We start from the raw sequence: 12,334 nt of genomic DNA on the forward strand, positions 1-12,334 counted from the left end.
CCGGAGCGTTCCCCTGTGGCCTTGTGCTTTTCGAGTGATGCCGGGGTACGGGTCTAGTGAAGGGCCTAGAGGCCTCTCTATCGTGACCATGGGGTGGTCGGTCAGCCGTATTGTTTCCTGGTGATGCGGGTTCATACACTTCCTCCTCTAATCGGGGGAGCAACTTGCGTTTAGGGTAGCTTTTGGAGGGGCGTTCGAGCTCATGCTCTTCGGCCGCGAGGACTTCAGTCCATCTGTCGGCTAGCAGATCTTGATCATCTCTAAGCTGTTGCTGCTTTTTCTTGAGGCTGTTCGCCGCGGCCATAAGCCTGCGTTTAAAACTCTCTTGTTCGACGGGATCCTCAGGCACGACGAATTCATCATCGTCGAGGCTTGCCTCGTCTCCGGAGGTAGGCATATAATCCTCTACCTCTTCTTCTGCCACTCTCTCATGAGGGCTGGCGTCTCCGTCCTCCTACGCTGCATCTTGCTGGAGTGGGTTATCTTCGGCACTGTCCGGTGTATTATTATCTCCAGTGCCGGAGTCGTCATTCTTGCTGTGGCGGGATTTAGAGCGGCGCCGCTGACGCCGACGCTTGGGCTATTTCTTGGAGGGGTCATCCTCCTCTGTTCCTTCGCCATTCCCATCCTTTGGGATATCCACCATGTATATGTCATATGATGAGGTGGCTTTCCAGTGCCCGGTTGGCGCTGGTTCTTGGTCGTCTCTGGCATCATCGTCCATACCGTCGATGTCTTCGGAGTCGTAGTCTAGCATGTCGGTTAGACCGTCGATAGCGGCTACCAAGTGGGTGGTGGGTGGGCTTTGAATTTCTTCGTCGTCCGCATCCCAACCGTCCTGACCGCAGTCCGGCCAGGGCTCTCCCGATAACGGGAGATACTTTAGCGAACTCAAAATGTCGCCGAAAGGTGAGTGTTGAAAGATGTCCGCTGCAGTGAACTCCATGATCGGCGCCCAATCGGATTCAATCGGAGGGGGCGCAGGGGGTTCGGAGTCCGGCGAGGAGTCCGGCACCTCGGAGTCACGAGCTTTATGAGGGACGAGGTCAGTGTTCGGCTCTATCGCCGTAGAGGTTGCAGTTCCCGAGGCGGTGTCTAGCCATCCGTCCTCGACCTGTGTAGCCGGCTCCGAATTGAAGATCGGAGCGGGTTCGAGTGCGGCCTCCAGGGTACTATCCGGCTGCAGAGCTAAATTGTGCTCGCCGTGATAGTGCGGCACGCTCGGCTGTGGCTCAAATCCATTGAAGATCAAGTCCCCGCGGATGTCGGTCGTGAAGTCCAAACTTCCAAATCTGACCTGACGGCCAGGGGCGTAGCTTTCGATCTGCTCCAGATGGCCAAGCGAATTGGCCCGCAGTGCAAAGCCGCCGAATACGAAGATCTGTCCGGGGAGGAAGGTCTCACCCTGGACTGCATCGTTGATGATGATCGAAGAAGCCATCGAGCCTATCGGTGACGACACAGAGGAGCTCTCAATGAAAGCACCAATGTCGGTGTCAAAACCGGCGGATCCCGGGTAGGGGGTCCCGAACTGTGCGTCTAGGCGGATGGTAACAGGAGACAAGGGACACGATGTTTTACCCAGGTTCGGGCCCTCTTGATGGAGGTAAAACCCTACGTCATGCTTGATTAATATTGATGATGTGTGTTACAAGAGTGGATCTACCACGAGATCAAGGAGGCTAAACCCTAGAATCTAGCCTATGGTATGATTGTTGTTCGTCCTATGGACTAAAGCCATCCGGTTTATATAGAGACCGGAGAGGGCTAGGGTTACACAGAGTCGGTTACAATGGTAGGAGATCTACATATCCGTATCGCCAAGCTTGCCTTCCACGCCAAGGAAAGTCCCATCCGGACACGGGACGAAGTCTTCAATCTTGTATCTTCATAGTCTTGGAGTCCAGCCGATGATGATAGTTCGGCTATCCGGACACCCCCTAGTCCGGAACTCCCTCAGCCGCACTGACCTCGTTTGGTTAGTCGCCGCGGGCTCGGTTTCCCGTTGTGAAGGCACCTCCTGCAAAGCACCATTGGTACACGGTGGTCAGGAATAAGCATTAAAAAAGTAACGGTGTCAGGACTTCGGTCGTAGTCACCTGGGAAGCCGGACATAAACCAGGGTAGTCAGCCGTAATGGCGACTAAAGCATTGTCTATGCTGAGCTGGTGGAACACCCCGTCAATCAAATACACCTTTATGTCCGGATCCTCTTCGGAGGCCGGATCAAGGGATCTTCCCGGATCCTCAGGTTGTGGAGTTGGGCTTTCTATGCCCCCCACATCCCAGCGCTGTTCCTGCGTCGAAATCACAAAGTAAGACACTTATCTTTGAAAGCACGGATCAGATATATAAGCGTCCGCTTACCCAGCTCCGAGGTTTATTCATGGAGAATCCATTCAATGGATTCATGCGGAGGAAGTCCTCCTTCTCCCCCTTGTACAAGCCGGACAGGATCTTCACCAGATCGGCGGCCGACCCCGGCCCCATGCGGCCATGACGGGTGGCGTCATTCTCCCCGTTGAAATCCCACATGGGTTGGCCCCTATATTGAAGCGGATGCACCCCTCGCATAATGCATGTGGCCATGACTCCAACCATGGTTAATCCTGAATGGGCTAGTAACCGTATCCGGCCCATCAGATAGTGGACGCTCCTGTCATCTTCCTGTTGAGGGCTCCGTGGGCGCCAACTCAGGCGTTTCTTCAAAGGAGCGTGGCTAAACTCCGAGAGGCCGATCCGAACTGGATACGGCAGCGGGGCGTCTTCCATATAGAACAATTCCGAGGGCCAGTCTTCGGACGCCTTCTTCAGGGTTCCGGATAGATATCCGGTCCCGGCGATGCACCATATTTCGGCTCCGCCCACTTGATATGTCGACCCCTCGTGAGAGCGGGATACGAGGCAAAACAGCCTCTTCCACAGCGCAAAATGGGGCTCGATGCCCAAGAACAGCTCGAAAAGAGCTACAAAGCCCGCGATGTGCAAAATGGAGGCAGGCGTGAGGTGGTGAAGCTGGAGTCCATAGAACTCTAGGAGCCCCCAAAGAAATGGATGTATGGGAAATCCGAGTCCCCTTATTAAGTAGGGGACGAAGCATACCCGCTCTCCTTTGGAGGGATTGGGGACGCTCTCTGCCTGCTTCCCACCCTTGTAGGTGGCCAGTCCGGCTCGAACCGGAACCATAAAGGCCAGGGGAAGGTATCCCTCTGCTTGGAGCGTCACTAACTCGCTATGCGGGACTGAGCATCTCCTCCAATCTCCTGGCTGAGGACTGGGAGTGCGAGAAGAGGAGCCGCGTCGACTGTCCATGTTGGAATGGATTTTTTATCAGATGCGCCTCGATGAGTACTTGCGGAAGGAGGATGGTGTGATTTGGATCTGGATTCTCGCCTCTCTTATAGGTAGCTTATTCGCGCAGCTAGGGGGTAAAACGTAAGAATACCCTGGCTTTTCGCATTCGTACGACATGTGGAAGAAGGCCATTATTGGACGTAGAAGCCAAGGAGCGCAACATTTATGAAGCAACCGGACACTATCCGGGAAACACATGAAGCATGAAGGAGAACCCGCCTTGCAAACACCGAAGACAACATACGCGCCGGACTCGTCGTCATTGAAGCCTGGTTCGGGGGCTACTGAGGGAGTTCCGGTTTAGGGGGTGTCTGGATAGCCGAACTATCATCATCGGCCGGACTCCAAGACTACGAAGATACAAGATTGAAGACTTCGTCCCGTGTCCGGATGGGACTTTCCTTGGCGTGGAAGGCAAGCTTGGCGATACGGATATGTAGATCTCCTACAATTGTAACCGACTCTGTGTAACCCTAGCCCTCCCCGGTGTCTATATAAACCGGATGGCTTTAGTCCGTAGGACGAACAACAATCATACCATAGGCTAGCTTCTAGGGTTTAGCCTCCTTGATCTCATGGTAGATCTACTCTTGTAACACACATCATCAATATTAATCAAGCAGGACGTAGGGTTTTACCTCCATCAAGAGGGCCCGAACCTAGGTAAAACATCGTGTCCCTTGTCTCCTGTTACCATCCGCCTAGACGCACAGTTCGGGACCCCCTACCTGAGATCCGCCGGTTTTGACACCGACAATAGTCAACTCCTTGAACTTGTAGAAAACCTTTCGCAACAAGTCGAGCTTTGTAAACAATAACATTACCGTCTGCGTCGGTCTTCTTCTTAAAGATCCATTTATTTTCTATGGCTTGCCGATCATCGGGCAAGTCCACCAAAGTCCACACTTTGTTCTCATACATGGATCCCATCTCAGATTTCATGGCCTCAAGCCATTTCCCGAAATCTGGGCTCATCATCGCTTCCTCATAGTTCGTAGGTTCATCATGGTCTAGTAACATGACTTCCAGAATAGGATTACCATACCACTCTAGTGTGGATCTTACTCTGGAAGACCTACAGGTTCTGTAGTAACTTGATCTGAAGTTTCATGATCATCATCATTAACTTCCTCACTAATTGGTGTAGGAATCACTGGAACTGATTTTTGTGATGAAAGTCTTTCCAATAAGGGAGAAGGTACAGTTACCTCATCAAGTTCTACTTTCCTCCCACTCACTTCTTTCAAGAGAAACTCCTTCTCTAGAAAGGATCCATTCTTAGCAACGAATATCTTGCCTTCAGATCTGTGATATAAGGTGTACCTAACAGTTTCCTTTGGGTATCCTATGAAGACGCATGACTCCGATTTGGGTTCGAGCTTATCAGGTTGAAGCTTTTTTTCACATAAGCATCGCTGCCCCAAATTTTAAGAAACGACAACTTTGGTTTCTTGCCAAACCACAGTCATAAGGTGTCGTCTCAATGGATTTTGATGGTGCCCTATTTAAAGTGAATGCAGCTGTCTCTACTGCATAATCCCAAAACGATAGTGGTAAACCGGTAAGAGGCATCATTGATCGCACCATATCCAATAAAGTGCGGTTATGACGTTCGGCCACCATTACACTGTGGTGTTCCATGTGGCGTGAGCTGTGAAACTATTCCACAGTGTTCTAAAAGAAGGCCAAACTCGTAACTCAAATATTCTCCTCCACGATCACATCATAGAAATTTTATTTTCTTGTTATGATGATTCTCCATTTCACTCTGAAATTTCTTTGAACTTTTCAAATATTCCAGACTTGTGTTTCATTAAGTAGATATACTCATATCTGCTCAAATCATCTGTGAAGGTCATAAAATAACGATACCCGCCACGAGCACAACACTCATTGGACCACATACATTGATATGTATTATTTCCAATAAGTTACTAGCTCGTTCCATTGTTCCGGAGAACGGAGTTTTAGTCATCTTGCCCATAAGGAACGGTTCGCAAGCATCAAATGATTCATAATCAAGTGATTCCAAATGTCCATCTTTATGGAGTTTCTTTATGCTCTTTACACCGATATGACCCAAACGGCAGTGCCACAAATATGTTGCACTATCATTATCAACTTTGTATCTTTTGGCATCAATATTATGAATATGTGTATCACTACGATCAAGATTCAATTTACCATCAACATTGGATGTATGACCATAGAAGGTTTTATTCATGTAAACAGAATAACAATTTATTCTCTGTCTTCTTAGATGAATAATCGTATCACAATAAACATGATCTAATCATATTTATGCTCAACGCAAACACCAAATAGCATTTTTTTAGGTTCAACACTAATCTCGAAAGTATAGGGAGTGTGCGATGATGATCATATCAATCTTGGAACTACTTCCAACACTCATCGTCACTTCACCCTCAACTAGTCTCTGTTTATTCTGTAACTCCTGTTTCGAGTTACTAATCTTAGCAACCGAACAAGTATAAAATACCCAGGGGCTACTATAAACACTAGTAAGGTACACATCAATAACCTGTATATCAAATATACTCTTGTTCACTTTGTCATCCTTATTATCCACCAAATATTCAGGGCATTTATGCTTCCAGTGACTATTTCCTTTGCAGTAGAAGCACTCAGTTTCAGGCTTTGGTCCAGCTTTGGGCTTCTTCATGGGAGTGACAACTTGCTTGCCATTCTACTTGAAGTTCCCTTTCTTTCCCTTTGCCCTTTTCTTGAAACTAGTGGTCTTGTCAATCATCAACACTTGATGCTCTTTCTTGATTTCTACCTTCGTTGATTTCAGCATCACGAAGAGCTCGGGAATCGTTTTCGTCATCCCTTGCATACTATAGTTCATCACGAAGTTCCAGTAACTTGGTGATGGTGACTAGAGAACTCTGTCAATCACTATCTTATCTAGAAGATTAACTCTCCCACTTGATTCAAGCGATTGTAGTACCCAAACAATCTGAGCACATGCTCACAACTTGAGCTATTCTCCTCCATCTTTTAGCTATAGAACTTGTTGGAGACTTCATATCTCTCAATTTGGGTATTTGCTTGAATTATTAACTTCAACTCTTGGAACATCTCATATGGTCCATGACGTTCAAAACGTGTCTGAAGTCCCGATTCTAAGCCATAAAGCACGGTGCACTAAACTATCAAGTAGTCATCATATTAAGCTAGCCAAATGTTCATAACGTCTGCATCTGCTCCTGCAATAGTTCTGTCACCTAGCGGTGCACCAAGGACATAATTCTTCTGTGCAACAATGAGGATAAAGCTCAGATCACGGACTCAGTCTGCATCATTGCTACTATCATCTTTCAACTTAGTTTTCTCTAGGAACATATAAAAACATAGGGAAGCTATAATGCGAGCTATTGATGTACAACATAATTTGCAAAATACTATTAGGACTAAGTTCATGATAAATTAAAGTTCAATTAATCATATTACTAAAGAACTCCCACTTAGATAGACATCCCTCTAGTCATCTAAATAATCACGTTATCCATATCAACTAAACCATGTCCGATCATCACGTGAGATGGAGTAGTTTTTAATGGTGAACGTCACTATGTTGATCATATCTACTATATGATTCACGCTCGACCTTTCGGTCTCAGTGTTCCGAGGCCATGTGTGCATATGCTAGTCTCGTCAAGTTTAACCCGAGTATTCTGCGTGTGCAAAACTGGCTTGCACCCGTTGCATGTGAACGTAGAGCTTATCACACCCGATCATCACATGGTGTCTCAGCACAAAGAACTATAGCAACGATGCATACTTAGGGAGAACACTTATACCTTGAAATTTAGTAAGGGATCATCTTATAATGCTACCAATGTTCTAAGCAGAATAAGATGCATAAAAGGATAAACATCACATGCAATCAAAATATGTGACATGATATGGCCATCATCATCTTGTGCTCATGATCTCCATCACCGAAGCATCGTCATGATCTCCATCGTCACCGGGGAGACACCTTGATCTTCATCGTAGCATCGTTGTTGTCTTGCAAACTATTGTTACTATGACTATCGCTACCGCTTAGTGATAAAGTAAAACAATTACATGGTGATTGCATTGCATACAATAAAGCGACAATCATATGGCTCCTGCCAGTTGCTGATAACTTTGTTACAAAACATGATCATCTCATACAACAATTTATATCACGTCATGCCTTGACCATATCACATCACAGCAAGCCCTGCAAAAACAAGTTAGACATCCTGTACTTTGTTGTTGCAAGTTTTACGTGGCTGCTACGGGCTTCTAGCAAGAACCATTCTTTCCTACGCATCAAAACCACAACCATTTTTTGTCAAGTGTGCTGTTTTAACCTTCAACAAGGACCGAGCGTAGCCACACTCGATTCAACTAAAGTTGGAGAAACAGACACTCACCAGCCACCTATGTGCAAAGCACGTCGGCAGAACCAGTCTCGCGTAAGCGTATGCGTAATGTCGGTCTGAGCCGCTTCATCCAACAATACCGCCGAATGAAAGTATGACATGCTGGTAAGCAGTATCACTATTATCGTCCACAACTCTTTGTGTTCTACTCATGCATATAACATCTATGCATAGACCTGGCTCAGATGCCACTATTGGGGAACGTGGTAATTTCAAAAAAAAATTCCCATGATCATGCAATATCTATCTATGTGATGCATAGCAATGAGAGGGGAGAGTGCCAAGTACCCTCATATACCAAAAGCGGAAGCGTTTAGTTAACGCGGTTGATGTAGTCGAACGTTTTCGCGATCCAACCGATCCAAGCAACGAACATACGGCACCTCCGCCTTCAGCACATGTTCATCTCGAAGACGTCACTCGTACTCTTGATCCAGTTCAGGCCGAGGGAGAGTTTCGTCAGCATGATGGCGTGGTGACGGTGATGATGAAGTTACTGGCGCAGGGCTTCGCCTAAGCACTACGACGATATGACCGAGGTGTGTAACTGTGGAGGGGCAACCGCACACGGCTAAAACAATTGTCAACTTGTGTGTCTTTGGGGTGCCCCTCCCCCATATATGAAGGAGTGGAGGAGGGGGAGGGCCGGCCCTCTATGGCGCGCCCAAGGGGGAGTCCTACTCCCGGTGGGAGTAGGATTCCCCCTTCTCTAGTTGGAGTAGGAGAGGATGGAAGGGGGAGAGAGAGGGAAGGAAAGGGGGCTGGCCCCAACCCAATTCGGATTGGGCTTGGGGTGGGGGGTGGGGGCGCCCTCCAACTGGCCGCCTCCTCCTCTCTCGCACTAAGGCCCAATAAGGCCCATACACTCCTCGGGGGGTTCCGGTAACCGCCCCGGTACTCCGGTAAATGCCCGAACTCACCCGGAACCATTCCGATGTCCAAACATACTCTTCCAATATATTAATCTTTATATCTCGACCATTTTGAGACTCCTCTTCATGCCCGTGGTCATATCCCGGACTCCAAACTAGCTTCGGTACATCAAAACACATAAACTCATAATACCGATCATCACCGAACGTTAAGCGTGCGGACCCTATGGGTTCGAGAACTATGTAGACATGACCGAGACTTATCTCCGGTCAATAACCAATAGCGGAACCTGGATGCTCATATTGGTTCCTACATATTCTACGAAGATCTTTGTCGGTCAAACCGCATAACAACATACGTTGTTCCCTTTGTCATCGGTATGTTACTTGCCCGAGATTCGATTGTCGGTATCTCAATACCTAGTTCAATCTCGTTACCGGTAAGTCTCTTTACTCGTTCCGTAATGCATCATCCCATAACTAACTCATTAGTCACATTGCTTGCAAGGCTTATAGTGATGTGCATTACCGAGAGGGCCCAGAGATACCTCTCCGAAACACGGAGTGACAAATCCTAATCTCGATCTATGCCAACCCACAAACACCTTCGGAGACACCTGTAGAGCACCTTTATAATCACCCATTTACGTTGTGACGTTTGGTAGCATATAAACTGTTCCTCCGGTATTCGGGAGTTGCATAATCTCATAGTTTGAGGAACTTGTATAAGTCATGAAGAAAGCAGTAGCAATGAAACTAACACGATCACAATGCTAAGCTAATGGATGGGTCATGTCCATCACATCATTCTCCTAATGATGTGATCCCGTTTATCAAATGACAACACGTGTCTATGGTTAGGAAACATAACCATCTTTGATTAATGAGCTAGTCAAGTAGAGGCATACTAGGGACTATAGGTTTTGTCTATGTATTCACACATGTACTAGGTTTTCGGTTAATACAATTCTAGCATGAATAATAAACATTTATCATGAATTAAGGAAATAAATAATAACTTTATTATTGCCTCTAGGGCATATTTGCTTCACTTTCTCGGGTTCAAAATCAAGCAAAGAAGAGAAGGAACCTTCATCTACCAAGCCAAATACACTCAAGACATTCTCAAGAGATTCAAGCTAAGTGATGTTAAGCCGGCTTCCACTCCAGTGCCCGTCAAATGCCAACTTGACATAGATCCCAATGGTAAAGCGGTGGATCAAAAGGTATATTGCTCCATGATTGGCTCCCTGCTTTACCTTTGTGCATCTAGACCGGATATCATGTTGAGTATGGGAATTTGTGCATGGTTTCAAGCCGCACCTAAGGAAAGCCACTTTGTGGCGGTCAAGCGAATCTTTCGATATTTGGCTCATACCCCAAACTTTGGCTTATGGTACCCAAGAGGATCCAACTTCGATCTTTTGGGCTATTCAGACTCAGATTGGGCGGGAGACAAGGTGGATAGGAAGTCCCCCTCCGGAGGGTGCCAATTTCTTGGTTGCTCTTGGGTGAGTTGGTCTTCTAAGAAGCAAAGTTGTTTATCTCTCTCGTCCACCGAAGCGGAGTATGTGGCTGCCGACAGTTGTTGTGCTCAACTTCTATGAATGAGGCAAACTTTGAAGGATTACAGTGTAACTTGTGACGAAGTGCCTCCTTGGTGTGACAATGAAAGTGCCATCAAGATCTCTCTCAACCCGGTGCAACACTTCAAGACGAAGCATACTAAGATTCGGCATCACTTCATCCGGGATCACATTAGGCGAGGGGAGATCAAGCTCAAGTATGTCAACATTCATGATAACCTTGCAGATATTTTCACGAAGCCCTTGGATGAAGCAAGATTTCGCGAGTTAAGGCATGAGCCAAATATCATTGATTCAAGCAATGTAGCTTGAACTCTTGCACACCCCACCATACAAAACTTGATATCTTGTTTAGGTGTAGGCATGGACATATGGGTAGTGTTGTTCTCTCAATTCCTACAATCACGCAAGATCTATCTATGTGATGCATAGCAACGAGAGGGGAGAGTGTGTCCACGTACCCTCGTAGACCGAAAGCGGAAGCATTTAGTTAACGCGGTTGATGTAGTCGAACGTCTTCGCGATCCAACCGATCCAAGCAACGAACGTACGGCACCTCCGCCTTCAGCACACGTTCAACTCGGAGACGACCCTCATACTCTTGATCTAGTTGAGGCTGTGGGAGAGTTTCGTCAGCACGACAACATGGTGACGGTGATGATGAAGTTACCTGCACAGGGCTTCGCCTAAGCACTACGATGATATGACCGAGGTGTGTAACTGTGGAGGGGGCAACCGCACAGGGCTAAAACAATTGTTAACTTGTGTGTGTTTGGGGTACCCCCTCCCCCATATACAACTGAGTGGAGGAGGGGGAGGGCTAGCCATCTATGGCGCGCCCAAGGGGGGAGTCCTACTCCCGGTGGGAGTAGGATTTCCCCTTCCCTAGTTGGAGTAGGAGAGGATGGAAGGGGGAGAGAGAGGGAAGGAAAGGGGGCCTGGCCCCCCCCCCACCCAATTCGGATTGGGCTTGGGGGGAGCCCTCCACCTGGCCGCCTCCTTCTTTCTCCCACTAAGGCCCAATAAGGCCATATAGTCCCCGTGGGGGGGGGGTCCGGTAACCCCTTGGTACTCCGGTAAATGCCCAAACTCACCCGGAACCATTTCGATGTCTAAACATAGTCTTCCAATATATCGATCTTTATGTATCGACCATTTAGAGACTCCTCGTCATGTCCGTGATCATATCTGGGACTCCGAACTAGCTTCGGTACATCAAAACACATAAACTCATAATATTGATCGTCATTGATCGTTAAGCGTGCAGACCCTACGGGTTCGAGAACTATGTAGACATGACCGAGACTCATCTCCGGTCAATAAACAATAGTGGAACCTAGATGATCATATTGGTTTCTACATATTCTATGAAGATCTTTATCAGTCAAACCGCATAACAACATGCGTTGTTCCCTTTGTCATTGGTATGTTACTTGCCCGAGATTCGATCGTCAGTATCTCAATACCTAGTTCAATCTCGTTACAGGTAAGTCTCTTTACTCGTTCGTAATGCATCATCCCGTAACTAAATCATTAGTCACTTTGCTTGCAAGGCTTATAGTGATGTGCATTACCGAGAGGGCCCAGAGATACCTCTCCGAAACACGGAGTGACCAATCCTAATCTCGACCAACCCAACAAACACCTTAAGAGACACCTGTAGAGCACCTTTATAATCACCCATTTAGGTTGTGACGTTTGGTAGCACACAAAGTGTTCCTCCGATATTCAGGAGTTGCATAATCTCATAGTTTGAGGAACTTGTATAAGTCATGAAGAAAGCAGTAGCAATGAAACTAACACGATCACAATGCTAAGCTAATGGATGGGTCATGTCCATCACATCATTCTCCTAATGATGTGACTCGTTTGTCAAATGACAACACATGTCTATGGTTAGGATACATAACCATCTTTGATTAATGAGCTAGTCAAGTAGAGGCATACTAGGGACTATAGGTTTTGTCTATGTATTCACACATGTACTAGGTTTCCGGTTAATACAATTCTAGCATGAATAATAAAATTTTATCATGAATTAAGGAAATAAATAATAACTTTATTATTGCCGCTAGGGCATATT

The sequence above is a fragment of the Triticum aestivum genome, chromosome 5B (assembly GCF_018294505.1).
Source record: "Triticum aestivum cultivar Chinese Spring chromosome 5B, IWGSC CS RefSeq v2.1, whole genome shotgun sequence".
In the NCBI taxonomy this organism is placed as follows: Eukaryota; Viridiplantae; Streptophyta; class Magnoliopsida; order Poales; family Poaceae; genus Triticum; species Triticum aestivum.